Source organism: Octodon degus, unplaced genomic scaffold, assembly GCF_000260255.1.
Source record: "Octodon degus isolate 3935 unplaced genomic scaffold, OctDeg1.0 scaffold00023, whole genome shotgun sequence".
Lineage (NCBI taxonomy): Eukaryota > Metazoa > Chordata > Mammalia > Rodentia > Octodontidae > Octodon > Octodon degus.
Window position 1 is genome coordinate 10,783,487 of NW_004524599.1, and position 14,542 is coordinate 10,798,028.

The window sequence follows — 14,542 nt, forward strand, 5'->3', positions numbered from 1 at the left end:
TTTCTTTCTCCTCTCTTTAAAAATCTTATCTTCTATTTCCTGTTGTTTTTTTCCATTCCCTTTATTTAATTCTATAAATATCCTTCTACTCAATTAGATCCTTTGTCTCTCTTTTCTCTGCCCCTTCTCATCTCCCATTACTTATTTTTTTCAAACTTTTCTTTTGCATTTTCCAATTCCCAATCCCTTCTAGCTTCAATCATATAACCATTAAGCATTATCAACCTTTAGATAGTTAACTCTCTGTTTCTACTGTTGAATTCTTTTGTACCATTAATGGAGGTACATATAGTCTCTTTAATGATCTGTTTAGTCAAATCCATTTATGACAAACCAAGAGGAATATCATGTTGAATAGGAGAAATTAACAGCTTTCTCTCTAAAATCAGAAACAGGATAAAGGTGTCCACTATCATGACTCCTGTTCAATATAGTTCTTGAAATATCAACCACAGCAATCAGGAAAAAGAAAAAAATAAATAAAAAGGATATATAGAGGAAAGGATAAAGTCAAATTATTTTTCATTGCAAATAACATGACTTTCTAAATAGAAGACCCAAAAAGTTCTGTCAAATGATTCCTACAATTAATAACCCAATTCAGTAGCATAACAAGACACAAAGTAAACACACAAAAATCAATAATGTTCCTATACAGCAATAATAAACTCACAAAGAAAGAAATTAAGGATATATATCTTTCAAAATAGCATCAAGAAAAATTAAACAAAATTAGTCTCACCGTGGAAGTGAAAAACATGTATAATGAGAAGTCCAGTATTCCAAAATAAAGGAGATCAAAGAGAATAGCAGAAAATGAAAATTATCCCTGTTCCTCTATAAGTAGAACCAATACAGTCAAAATGGATATACTTTCAGAATTGATACACAGAATTAACACAAAATCAGTCATAACACTGATAGTATTCCTCACAGAACTAGAAAAAATAATCCTAGATTTCATGTAGAGACAGAAGAGACCTAGAAGAGCAAAAGCATTCTTGGGCGATGAACAAGGTAGAAGGAGTTACAGTTCCAGACTTCAAGTTGTACTACAAAGCTGCACTGATAAAAACAGCATGGTATTGGCAAAAAAAAAAGAAGAAGACATATAGATCAGTGGAACAGGGGATGCAGAAACAATTTCAATCACATTCAGCTACCCGATCTTTACAGAGGATCCAACACCTTCCACAGGAGGAAAGACAGCCACTTGAACAAGTGATGCTAGGAAGCCTGGTCGTGCACCTGCAGAGCTCTGAATCTAGACACGCATCTGTCACCAAGTACTACACTGAACTCAAATAGGTCAAAGATCTACTGAAATAGAAACACGTGACCTGCTGGAAGATAAAATAGGTAAAACTCTTGAAAATGTCAGTATAGGCAAGGACCTTCTGAACAGAAGCTGAATTGTGCAAGAGATGACACCAAGAATCAACAGATAGGACCCTATCAAAGTGAGAAATTTCTGTACCTCAAAGAAACAAACTGAGCTGGCCTCTGTCCTGGGGCTGGAGCATGTGTCCTCCAGCTTAACCCTCCCAGGGGGTCTTTGGCCAGCCTGACTTTGTCGCCCACGGCTGTCCCTTACCGGGTCCCTGTGGAAATGTTAACACTGGAGCCTGAATTGAATGTGTCCCCTGGCTGCTCTGAGTCCCAGACACAGTCAAACTCTCCTGGCAATAACTTGCAAGAAGACACTGCCTGGGGCACATGGTGAATACTTAGACTGGTGTTACCAGCTGTTACAGGCCCCAACATCTACCAGTTCATTCTACCAGTGCATTTTTCTCTGAAGCCCTCTGGAGTCTCCAATCACTTTGCACAGATCAGCTCGTCCTTTCTTTTGAATCACAAGCCAGGATCCAGGAACAAACTGCACATTATCCCTTTCCTTTACAGCTTCACCTTCTGTCTGTTAGAGTTCTCTGGAGGTCTTAATTTTACACTGGGTCCTTCTTAGTTCTGGGGGATCTACTACCCTGCTCCTCCCACCCCAAGCTACTATTTCCCAGTGTCTGAACTGTTGGAAGGGCTGGGTTGTTGTTGCTTACCATTCCACCACTTTCCTGGCCTAAATGAGGATTTTTAGCTCTCAGTTCTGTCCTGTGTAAAACACAGAAAACAATCCAACTAGATTTTAGAATCTGTGTGCCATTACTCTAGACACAGGTCTCCATGACAACAGCTATTTAGACTCTATTGGAGAACTGGGGGAAATAGAACTATTAGATTTTTCCTGATATGCCCAGGGCCCACCAAATCCTCATTCAACCCAGAGTGCAGGGCCAGCATGGAACCTGCAGCAGAACTCCCTGCAAAAGGCTAGAGGCAAGACCCACCCAGCTGATCAAGGAGCAGAACATCTTGCCAGAGTGGCACACAGGATTCACCTCCAAGGGCTACAGCAAGAAGTGAAGCACAGCAGCCAGACCCAAGCCACACCCACTTGACGAGTTGGAACTTGGCAGATCTGGACCTCATGCTAAGGTAATAACTGTATCTAATCTCTACACCAAAGGTCAGAAGACAGTGCTGTAGAAAATGACAAAGAAAAGGAACAAAATGCAATCTCAGGTTTTGAGCCCACCCAGAGCAAATGCAGAGGACACTAGCATAGAAGAAATTGGAAATCTCACACTTGAAATCTCTGAAACAGTAGCATCGGAAGTAAAGAAATAACTGCAGAAAGGAATAGAGGAAATCAGATCAGAAGTAATTTCTGAAGTAAAAAAAGAAATGATAACTGTAATGAAAGAAGTACTAAGAGTTTCTAAAGAAGACACTGATTTAAAAAACTACAGCATATAAAAATGATGGAATCCTTGAATAAGCAATATAGGAAAGAAATAGAATGCATGAAGCAGATTCTAAGTGATATACAGGAATTTAAAACCTCAATCACAAGCTGGCAAAACTGTTTGAATGAAAGTGAAAATAGACCTTCAGACCTTAAAGATACCATTGCAGCTAGTGAAAAAGTAAGAAAAGATCTCTTAAAGACAGGATTCAGGAAAAAATCATTCAATACCTGCAAGACAATGCAAAGATGAACAACGTAAGACTAATAGGCATCAATGAGAAGGAAGGAGTCAATACAAATGATATAAAAAGAATATGGATGGAAGTAATAGCAGAAAATTTCCCAAATATGGGGAAGCTATCTGTCATTCAGGTAACTGAAGCATATAGAACTCCAAATAACATCAACCCAATTAAAAACACACCTAGACATATAATAATCAAGATCCCAGAAATTTAGCACAGGAACAGTATTCTAAGAGCCGCTAAAGAAAAGAAACAGATCATATTTAAAGGAAAACCTATCAGGATAACAGCAGATTTCTCTTCACAAACCACCAAGTCAAGCAGAACATGGAGCAAAGTACTTCAAGTCTTACAAGAAAACAAATTGCAACCCAGACTGATATATCCTGAAAAACTCTCTTTCAAGTATAATGGAGAAGTGAAATACTTCCATGACAAAGAACAACTTAAGAATTTCATGATGGCAAAGCCAAGCCTACACAGACTGCTAAAAGATGTTATAGAGAGGGAGCAAAATGACCACAACTCCATGAATGAGAATGAAAAGAACCCACCAAATAGGGCAAACAATTAAACACAGGAGAATAAGAGGTATACAAAAGCAGTCTTTCAGTTATTCTTTTGTATACAGCAGCAAGATACTTCCATCAGCACACTCTACAAATGGACTTCTCCTGCACCCTATGGGGCATGATTCTATCCAGGTCTACAGGGTGGATATCAAGGAAATAGCAGTAGCTCAGTCCCACAAGTGACACCTGGCCACCAATAAGTGTTATGGACATTATCCATGTCCGTGACACACCAGAACTTTGTGCAATGCCCTATCCCCCAACTGCTAGAAGAGCTGGTCATTTATTTGTCATTCAAGTATTTATCTTATGTTTTATTCTTAGTAATTCTTTACCATCATGAAAATTTTCCTTAGTTCAATTGTTTTGAAACATTTAATTTTTAATTAACATTTAATTTTCTGAATATTGCTTAATCTTAATTTTTGCTGTAAGATTTATACTGTATCTTTGACTTACAATTTATTTAAAAAGACATTGTATGATATCTTCTCCTAGTATTAGAAACTTTGAAAAGTGTATTTCTATTTTCTATTGACTTTATATTACTTCTTCCCTATCTTTCATACACACATATATATGAAAAAATGTGTGTAATCCAACATGAGATTGACACTATTTCATAGAAATCTTTAATGACCTTTTAAATGGGTTCATCTAATATATTTTATATAGTCCTGCATAACTATCATTTTCAAAGCTCTTTATTCTTCATCCAGGAGCATACAGCAACTTCTCTTGCCTTCTGAATTATGCTCTTTGTTATTTCCTATATGCTACATCTGGAGGTATTAGAATATTATGAGTTTGTATAACTGGAAAATATTTTACTTTTAGTTTTCAAAGGTATGTTTGCTAACTATAAAATTCAAAGAGGACAGATCTGTTTTTCTCCTTTCTTTCAGTCCTTTAATTCTAGTTTCTTACACACTCGGTCTTTTTTTTTTTTCTTTTCTCTTTCTAATGTGGAATAAGATGCTATTTAATTTTGTTCTTCCATAGTTAATTTTTTTATGTATATGCTTTAATGATTTTTTCTTTACAATAAGTTTTGGACAATTTCATTTTTGTGTATCTTGGTATGATTTTATTCAAATTTCTTGGGCAAAAGTTTCATTTTTCTTGGAAATGTGGTGTTATAAGTTCAACCAAATTCAGAAATTTTAAATCTTTAAATATTTATTGCCTACCTCTTTCTACTTTGAGAATTCTAATTATATGAATATAAGTTTCTTGATTTTGACACAGAGTGAACTATTATATGACTGATCTATAAATTCTTCTTCATTTTTATTTTGGACATTTTTTATTGTTATATTCATTTAAGTTTGTAAGTAATTTATTTACAATGTGCAACCTATAAAAAAAACATAATAAAGCCATGAAAATAGAAAAAAAAAGAAATTTTTCCTGATAAAAGTGAGCTAAGATTATGAAGGATACAGAAAGGCCTTGATTCACAAATACTTCTGTTCACAAACAATTTGGATTGCAAATGGAAGTGTCCTGCAGAATTTTGCTTCTGTTTGCAAACTCTGCATTGAGTGATGAACAGAACTGATTACCTCTCCCAGACTCATGAAACAAATTAAGCTCGTGAGCCAAGGTCCTTTGAACAGAGAACCTGCAGACTTGTATGTTCCTTTTATAGGAGGTCCCTCTACTCTTCTGTACAGCAGGATCTGTGGGGGCCAACCCGCTATTGCACATTGGGGAAAGTGGAGTCCAGACAATTTGCTGCTCCAATTCCAGCCTTTACAATCACAAGGAACAGTTCCCAAGTACGTGTTCTAGAGAAACAACACTTCAAAGCCTCATATCCACCCAGACATGATGTTTTTTTATTCACAGTACTGGAGATTGCATTGGATTCTTGCACTTGTTGGGCAAGCACCCTACCCTCAGGCCCTGGACTGAGTTCAAGGCTGAAGGCGAGAAGCCATGAGTGTTCTACAGCTGCGGAGGACGTGCGCGGTGACCGCGAGACAGAAGACAGCACTGTGTTCTCCAGAGTTGGCCTCAGCAACAACTTTAGTCCTGGATGTCCTTCCAGGACCTTGCCACTGTGCAAGCGAGAAGAAGAGTCTGTTTGCTTCTGCTTGACTCTGGATGGCCTTGGTAAATAGAATATGATCGGAGTGTCACTCCAGGACACTCAAGTTTGGGTAATTTTAGAAGTACATTTTTCAAAATGTCACCATTCTATGTGAAAGCTGCAATTCTCTGCTCATGCATAAAGCTTTAAGATTCCTCCAGTAATCTTCACCAGAAAAGAAGAAGACTAAAACATAAAAACCGTGAGCATCACTGGAAACGTAAGAGACAAAAACAAACCACAAAAAAAGAACTAAAAATCTGGGTCCGCCCTGGATACTTATTTATCTGACATGGTGATGAGGCAAGATAGAAACAGAAAAAAAAAACCCATATCATTTCTATCCTCACACAGTTCCTTGGAGAAGCATGATACAAGTTGCTTACATGAAATAATTTAAGAAGCACTAAAAGCATAGCTTTATACAATGCTTTAGACAACAAATAGAACACCCAATTCTATTGTGGGAAAGACAAAACACTGACATAAAGGTTACATCTGAGTGAAGTATTGAGCTGAAGAAAAAATAAGAATTTTCCAATTAGGCCAAAGATATCAAACAAATAATCAGAACTAGAGCTGACATAGCAACTCTAAAATGATCAGCAACTCAGGCTTCTTGTTCAGCTGCCATGATCCTGGGCAGCTTCCTCCTCATGGTCTACTGTGGCTGCTGTAGCTCAAGTCATCATAGCTGCATTCCAGGCAGTAGAAGGAAGAAAATCAGCAAAGGGAGTGTCCCACCATGTTATACTTGAGCCTAAATCCTACTAACTAGAATTTAACCACATGACTTCACCTGGATGCATGGAAGGCTGGGAAATGTAGTCTTTGTTCTACTCGAACAAGAGTCCATGTAAGAATAAAATGTTCTGTAATAATTAAGAAAAGGAGACCCTGAGAGAGTGGGTAGTCTACATTTCCACCAATAGTAGGGAAGGGTTCCTTTTTCCCTTAGCCTCACCAACATTTGTTAATATGGAATTCCTTCATGATACCCATTCATGGAGTGAGATACAGTGTCAGTGTTGTTTTAATTTGCATTTCTCTAATGACCAGCTATGCTGAATATTTTTCATATATCTTAAATGATTGACCAAACTTTCATAGTCCTAGACCCAAACTGCACAGACAGCTTCCAAATTCATTTCCTTGCTGCTGCTCCTGCCACCTCCTTCCCTCCTTCCTACGACTGCAAAATGATGGTCTCAGCTGAAGACCAAGCGTATCACAGACCTGTTCAAAGCTTCTGGAGGCTCCCTGGGATTTCTAGAACTCAAAGTCGCTAGCATGGCTGAGGCTGTCCTGGTCCTGACACAACCCTCTGAGCTCATCTCCTAGCTCCCCGTCTGTTCACTAAGCTCTCACCCAGCCCTGCTCAAGGAAGATGCTCAGAAGCCTCCTGGGGCTGGCTCTAGCAGAGCCTCTTGGGGCTGGCTCTAGCAGAGTCACTCCAGTCTCACTGCAACGCCACCTCTCTAGATGGGCCTTTCCTACTTTCTAAAAAAATCCCTGTTTCATTTTCTAAACTGCACTTATCACCCCGGAAATCATTTAAAGTATTTACTATCTGCTTGTTTATTTCCTGTCTCCAAAAGATAAAGCCATGCTTTAACATAGATAATTTATCCTTTGAGAAGCAAATTTAAATGAAAACCTTAGCTTCCTCTAGTTCAGAAAACCCAGAAACAACATATTCATGGGTAGAGGTGATACAATAACCAAGATTTTGAATGCTGCATCACTGAAAAATGAAATCACTCCTCTCTCCTCCCTTCCTCCCAGATCATGAGGCTGAGAATGTCACTTAGCCAAGAAAGTCACAAACTCATCTCAAAGCTTGTCATTCATTCGAGGATTCACAGAGGTGAGTCATAAAGAGAAGTTTGCTCAGCAATCAGTCTTTATAAAGAATTCCTGCAGGGCTAGGGGAAAGAAGCCTGACGCATTGAGTAAGAGCATTTTGAGAAAAATAGACCCACACTTCTCTCCCTAATAAATACAGAGTTTAGGCCATGTGTAAACAAGATAGTCAAGAAAATATTGCTGTCTTTATATGTTTAAATTAGCAGTCACAAATTCAAATGCCCATTGGGCCCAGGTAAAAAAAGAGAAGTAGGAGAAATGGGATTGTGCAAGATGATAACTAGTAACTAATTCAGACCAGGCATAGTGGCGCATGCCTGTAATCCCAGTGCTGGGGAGGCTGAAAACAGGAGGATCACTGTGAGTCTGAGCTGTGAAGTGAGATCCTCTACCAGATACATAAAATAAAATAAAATAGTAACTAATTCACTGCCTTGGTTTCAGGGATTCTAGAGGGAGGATGAGGTCTATATTAAACAAGTGAGAAAGAAAGCCCTCTTTAAAAGGAAAGGCTGCTACCCAGCTGTTATGCTTGCTCCTAAGCGAGAACGAATGCGCAGTGTTGCCAGATTTTTTTTTATTTTTATTTATTTATTTTTTGTTTGTTTGTGTTTTTGTCCTTTTGAGATGAGATCTTGCTGTATAATGCAGGCTGGCCTCCAACTAGAGATAATCCTCCTACCTCAGCCTCCTCTGTGTTAGGATTACAGGCATGTGCCACCACTCTCAGCTATTTTTTCATTCCTCTGGAAAATTAGATATCTGAGATTTTATGTTAAGCCTCTGATTTAAAAGGTTGAAAGCTAATCTACATTTTTAAACTATATGCAGACTGTTACAATGGATAAACAAAACACAGGCAGGCCCTTCTTCCCAGCGTGGTTTTCTAGTGAAGAATGTGGACTTAGAGAAATGTAGTGATTCAAAAACAGAAACCAATCTCAGTGAGCATAAGGTGGGGTGTTCTAAAAGACCCATGCAGACACACAACAGAATTGGAGAGAAACCTTTGTGAATGTATGTAAATCTGTGGACAAGAAGTGAGATCAGGACGCAGGAGCGTCGACAAGGGCAGCACTTGAAAAAGGTAACTTCACAAGTTGGGACAGGGTCTTGAAACAACATCTAGGTTTAGAATCAAATTTAAAGCACCTTTCTGTCCTTATTTTTGCTATCTGTCTAGAGCTGCTTTGACCCATCCATAAGGTTTGTGGTGTGGAAAACACAAAGGAAAAGAACAGAAAAGGTATATGGAGTTTCCCTTGTATTTCGTTTCCACAGGCATCTTGGGGAGAGAGCAACGCACAGTTCTGTGTTGTATCCCAAACTGCGAGACACAACCAGTAGATAAATAAGTCTCTGTCCACAGAGTGCTGGGAGTGAAGATGAAGACAGCCCAGAAGGGTAATCACAACCTCTTTCAACTTATGTGAAGTAAGTGGCCCTTCGTATAAGAAGTAAAGCCATGCTGTTATGTTGAGCTGTAGGGGACTCAGGTCAACAATTTCTGACATTGCCAGTCAAGCAGAAGACCCAATACTATTATGGACTACTGGACTCTTTTAGAATATTTTGCTGAGTTAACACACCTATAATATTCAAATAACGGAACTAAACAAAAAAGGGGATACAGATGAATGTCCATTTTGTATTTGTGTATTCAAAATGGTTAGGATAGATATATAGTTACATTCTCTTAATGAATAGAGGGATTTGTTGTAATTGTGTTTATAAATAGGCTATCATGTCTGCATCTTGTACAGCAAATAACCACTAGGAAGAATGTATGCAATGTGTTAATTATTGAAACTGTCCTACCAATTTGGTTTGAAACTGTCTCATTGCTATTTGTTTCTCAATAAAATTATGAAAAAAAAAGTGGCCCTTCGGTGTCTTCGGCCGATGAGTGGGTGAGGACAGTGTGGGACACATACACAATGGACTATTATTCAGCCGTAAGTAGAATAGAATCCTGTCATTTGCAGAAACATGGATGAACATGGAGGGTATTGTTAGCTGAAGCAATCCATACGCAACAATACAGGTATTGGATGACTTCTCTTACATATGGACACTAAAAATGTTGAACTCACAGGAGGACAGAGTAGAGCAGTAGTTACCAGAGGCGGGCGAAGGTGGTCGGGGGTAGAAAAACACTGACTAATCAGCCCCAAAATGGAGTTAGACAGGAAGAATAAGTGTCAGTGTTCTCAGCACCATAACATGCCTATGGCTTATCGTACCTTGTATATATAATGCATTATGCAGAGACAGGATACTATATAGAGACAGGATCTTCATAGCCCCAAACACTAAGAAATAATAAATATATAAAGAGGAATACTAGTCACCCTGCTTTAATCATTATAATATATATAAATTTATTACACTGTACCCATAAATATAATTACATATTGGTTTAAAGGGGCACCTCTTAAGATGAGAAAGCTATTCTTTCTTTTAATTTGTATACTTGTTTTATTCATTTGTGATACTCTCAGATACCAAAAGTAGATCTGATGATGGCTGAATTTAACAAAAAAAATTAACCTCAACTTCACTTTCCTGTCATTCAATGGTAATATTCAAATGTTAAAAGGGACATAAAACAAACACACACACAACTGCACAGTTTCATAAAGGCCTATTTCATTATTGGTGGGTAGCTCTTTCAACAGCTAAATACATTTAACTAATGCATAGGCAACTGCATGACTGCAGTCCTGGTAACTAGATAACGAATTCAACTAGAAACCAACTCATAAGGTAACTAGCTAAATGGTTACAATGCAGCTCTTGGTTAGAGCCTCTCTTTGGTCACCTTCTCAGGGGAAAATAAAAGCCTACGGGTCAAAATGGAAATATATTAACGCCAAATCTGATATCCAGCGCCAGCGGTTTCTTTCAGCTGGATTAAGCCTCCAATTCGAGGGCAGCCCAAGCTTGTGGCCTCCAGCATCAGTGCTCTTCCCATCCACCAGGGCAGACAGTGTAAGCTTCACACCAGGCCTCGGAGTCTGAGTGTAACCCACGCCAATCAAACTAGAGTTGTTACCAATTTGATTTGAAACTGTCTCGTTGCTATTTGTTTCTCAATAAAATTATGGGGGGAGGGGAAGCTAGAGTTGCTGACCTTTGCAGAAATGGAAGCAGTGAGATCCAACTGACAGTCAGCTGCAAGGCCAAAGTGAGTGCTGTTGGTACCTGATGTCCAAGCAAGGTTGACTGAAGTGTCACGATCTTCACATACTTTCTGATATATTGAGCCTCCAAATTCTGTCCCATCATGGACATTAGTGTGTAGCTGGAAGTCCCCAGTCCTCTAGCCCACTGCAAAGTTATTCCTTGTCAGTTTTGATTTGGCACTGTCAAAGGTCAGTTGGTACCCAGCAAGCCAGCCCTCATAACCAAAGACAGCAGATCCGTGGATTGCAGGCCCAGCAAAATCAAAGTCAACATCACAACCAAGGTATATACCCTCCCTCTTGTAAGAGGACTTGATTTTACCACTTTTTTTTTTTTTTTTTGGTGGAACCAGGGATTGAACTTAGGTCCTTGCACTTGCCGGTGAAGCGCTTAGTCCACTGAGCCATCTCCCCAGCCCTATTTTACCACTTTTCTTTCCCGTGTTTGGTGAGAAGGTAGCATCAATGTCAGTTTTAAACCTTCATAAATCTGATTTTCAAATTGCTTTTTCTGTTCCCAGAGTGTTATCAGTACTCCAATTCTCTGAGAGTCAAGCCATACTCACACCATCTACATTTGGCCTCCAAGGTCCCAGTAACTTCACCAGTGTCTGTGTTAGATGAACCAGATGTTGAGCATCCCACACCACTGCATGACTTCACTTTCACATCCAGTTTCACCAACCCAAAGCCAATTCCTTTGTTGAAAATATCTCTGGCAGCTTTGTCACATGAGGGAGGAATACACATCGGCCACACACAAGTCTGCCCATTGGGTCGCCACGAAGAGGTCACTGGAAGAGGTGGCCTGGTGGTCTCCTGAGGGCGCCGCTGCCGCCACCACCACTGATCAGCTCATCCAGGCTGGGGCTGCGGCTGCAGCTCCTGGAGGGCGAAGTGAAGGAGGCTGAGAAAGCTATTCTTATGTTGCCTATGAAATAACATTGTGGGACCTTCAGACATTATCAACCTAGCAAGCTCTGTATTTTTAGCAGTAGCCTGCCTTCAAAAGAAATGTTATGATTATTGAAATCAAGTGATCTGTAATAGGGGCTCATTGAATTATTCCCTCTACTTCAGTGTATGTTTGAAATTTTCTGTAGTAAATATTTTAAGAGAATATCACATTGAACATGCAGATTGAATGCATGTAGTTTTAAACTGCGAGAAGACTCTTTGAATATTGTGCTTGCTTGCTGAGAATCATTTCCAAGGCATTCTTGGCAGATGATTTGAAGAGGAGCCCAGTAATTCCAAGCCAGTCATCACTGAATGGTTCTGCTTGTGAGAAAATAATATTTATATTGATCCAAAATATGTCTCCTTCTAACATCAAGTGAGAGACCATTCTTATGCCACAGAAGGGTCTTTTTCTTTTTGCTGTGCAGGGCCTTTTCAAAGATTCCCAAATAACCAGCAAAGCCTGGTATTCTGTATCACACAAATATATGCTACAAAGTCTGCTAGAGAGATGCTAAGAGCTATATTCCCATCCTCTGGGTTAAAAAGATGTGAGCAAAATATTTAAGTAAAATTAAGATACCTGCAGGCAAAAGCTGACAAAGCGGTGCACTCTGTGCTACATAATGGATTGAGAGGGTTTTTTAATATCATGATACTCTCCGTCTTCGCCCACCTGTCAGTTCCGCATCAGTTGTTATTAATCTAGCACTAGAGAGTCAAGAAAGGGCTGCAAGCTAGTGCACGCACACAAATCAGGAATGGAGGTGGCAAAACCTCCTCGGAGATACTTGTTCAGAAACTTTATGGGAATTTGAAAAATGCCCCTCAATTTGGAGGATGCTTGGCATGAAATCAAATAAAAAGACAGAAGCACAGGTTTTGGTCACCTAACTTCCACGCAAACACATAGTAAGATAGGGAGGCAGCTCCTCTGTGCAATTCCTAGCAGCTCCGTGGGAACGTGTGCCTCTCCTCCTGCCTTTTTCTCTATCCCCAATTCCCAATTACAATGGACCCACTTCCAGCTTAGCTGATTCTAAGACACTTTAAAGATCCACGTGCATTGCAGCAGAATGTACTGCTGGGGAACATGGCAGTTTGCAGGAAATACAAATATATTGGGAACTGAACTCAGGACCTCCACATTAAGTTACATCCTTAGCATCCTCCCCCATTTTTTAACTTTTCAAGACAAGATCTTGCTAAGCGTCATATCCACCTCATCTCCTGGGGTCTTCTTGCTGGTGGGTACTCTGTAGAGTCTTAAGGCAGCTCACTGTATCACATCACTCTTGCAGTCCTGGCATGGACCTCGCAATCCTCCTGGCATTTAACTTTCAACCCTCCTGGCTCGGCTTCTCAAGTACCTGGGATTACAGGCATGCATCATCGCACCCAGGTTGCAGGCTGATTTTTACAGTCATACTCCCTTACTAGGAATCACTTTGGCTCTGTTATGATTTGAATATGGCTACTGTCTCCCAAAGGGCCATAGGTTAAACACTTGGTTCCCAGGGAATGTGTCAGTGAAGCAGTGGTATCTCTAAGAGGTGGTGTCTACTGGAATGTCCTAAGGTCACTGAGTCCCCAGCTCCTAAGAGGATTATGAGACCCCAGTCAGTCCTCTGTCTTCCTGGATTCTGGTAGAAATAGATTTCTCTACCATATTCTCCACACCATTGCTATCTGTTGCCCTTACCAAAGGTCTAAAGCAATGGGTCTGCTCAATTTGTGACCAGAACCTCCACAACCACAAGCTAAAAAACCCTTATGTCTTTGTAAGCTAACTGTGTTGAATATTTTATTGCAGTAATTAGGGGATGACTAATGCAAGTTCTACATTAAAGTCTTATATGAAACATGCTTGTATCTTATTAACCAAAGCCAATCTCAAATGAGAAGTCTTTATTTCAATATATGTCCAAATGCCATCTTAATCTCAAAAAGTTTTAAAGAAAAATGACACTTTAATGTCAGCTCTATGAAAAAGACCCTACTCAATGAAATTTCATAAAATTCCATTTACTAGTCTACATACATATAACACTACATATATGTACATATATCTATAATAAATGACATGAATCTGCTAAAAGCCAAGGATAACATTTAAAGATTGTCATGTGATCACCATGTGACAAGTGAATAAAAGCTCATCAAGCTTATGTCTTTTGGAATCTTTGGAGGAAAGACTCTGACTTTCAAAAAAACATTAATGCAAAGACCATGTGAACACAAGCATGGAAAAGATTCAGAGAATCACTAACTGTTGTGGCATCCACAAGCTAGCAAGACTAGAGAGCCATTAGCACCCTTACGTTATCAACTGCTCTTAAGTAACTGGCCTCAGGCTATTGTTTTTTGGTTTATAGCTCTGGGAACCTAATCCAGGACCTTTCAGATGCCAGGTAAATACTGTACCACTGAGCTAAACCCCCAGGCCAACACCTTGTTCTGTAGTTACTGCCCCCACCCCAAGGATAAGTTTGGGTACTAACTTTGTCCCAATGGATAGTTTGGGTACTAAGAATGCAGATGCTTCTTCATTACCTTAGTCTGTTTTCTGTGGCTGAAACTGAATGTCACAGATTGGGTAATTTATAAAGAATAGAAGTTATTTGCCTTATCTGCTAAGAGTGTTCTTACTGGTGGGGACTCTGCAGTCTTGAGAGAATGTGGTGTATAACATGGCAAAGGCTTATGGCGGATTTCTCAACAGGCTTCTATAACAGACTCATTCTCATGATAACTAACCTACTCCTTAATAATCTATTAGTTCAGAATAGTTAAAATACCTATCATTTAATCTA

General features: G+C 39.4%; 1 pseudogene; it reads right to left on the reverse strand.

Annotated features, from left to right (window-relative positions):
• Positions 1 to 10,427: 10,427 nt before the first annotated feature.
• On the reverse strand, positions 10,428 to 11,537 carry LOC101582008 (annotated as a pseudogene).
• Positions 11,538 to 14,542: the final 3,005 nt, after the last annotated feature.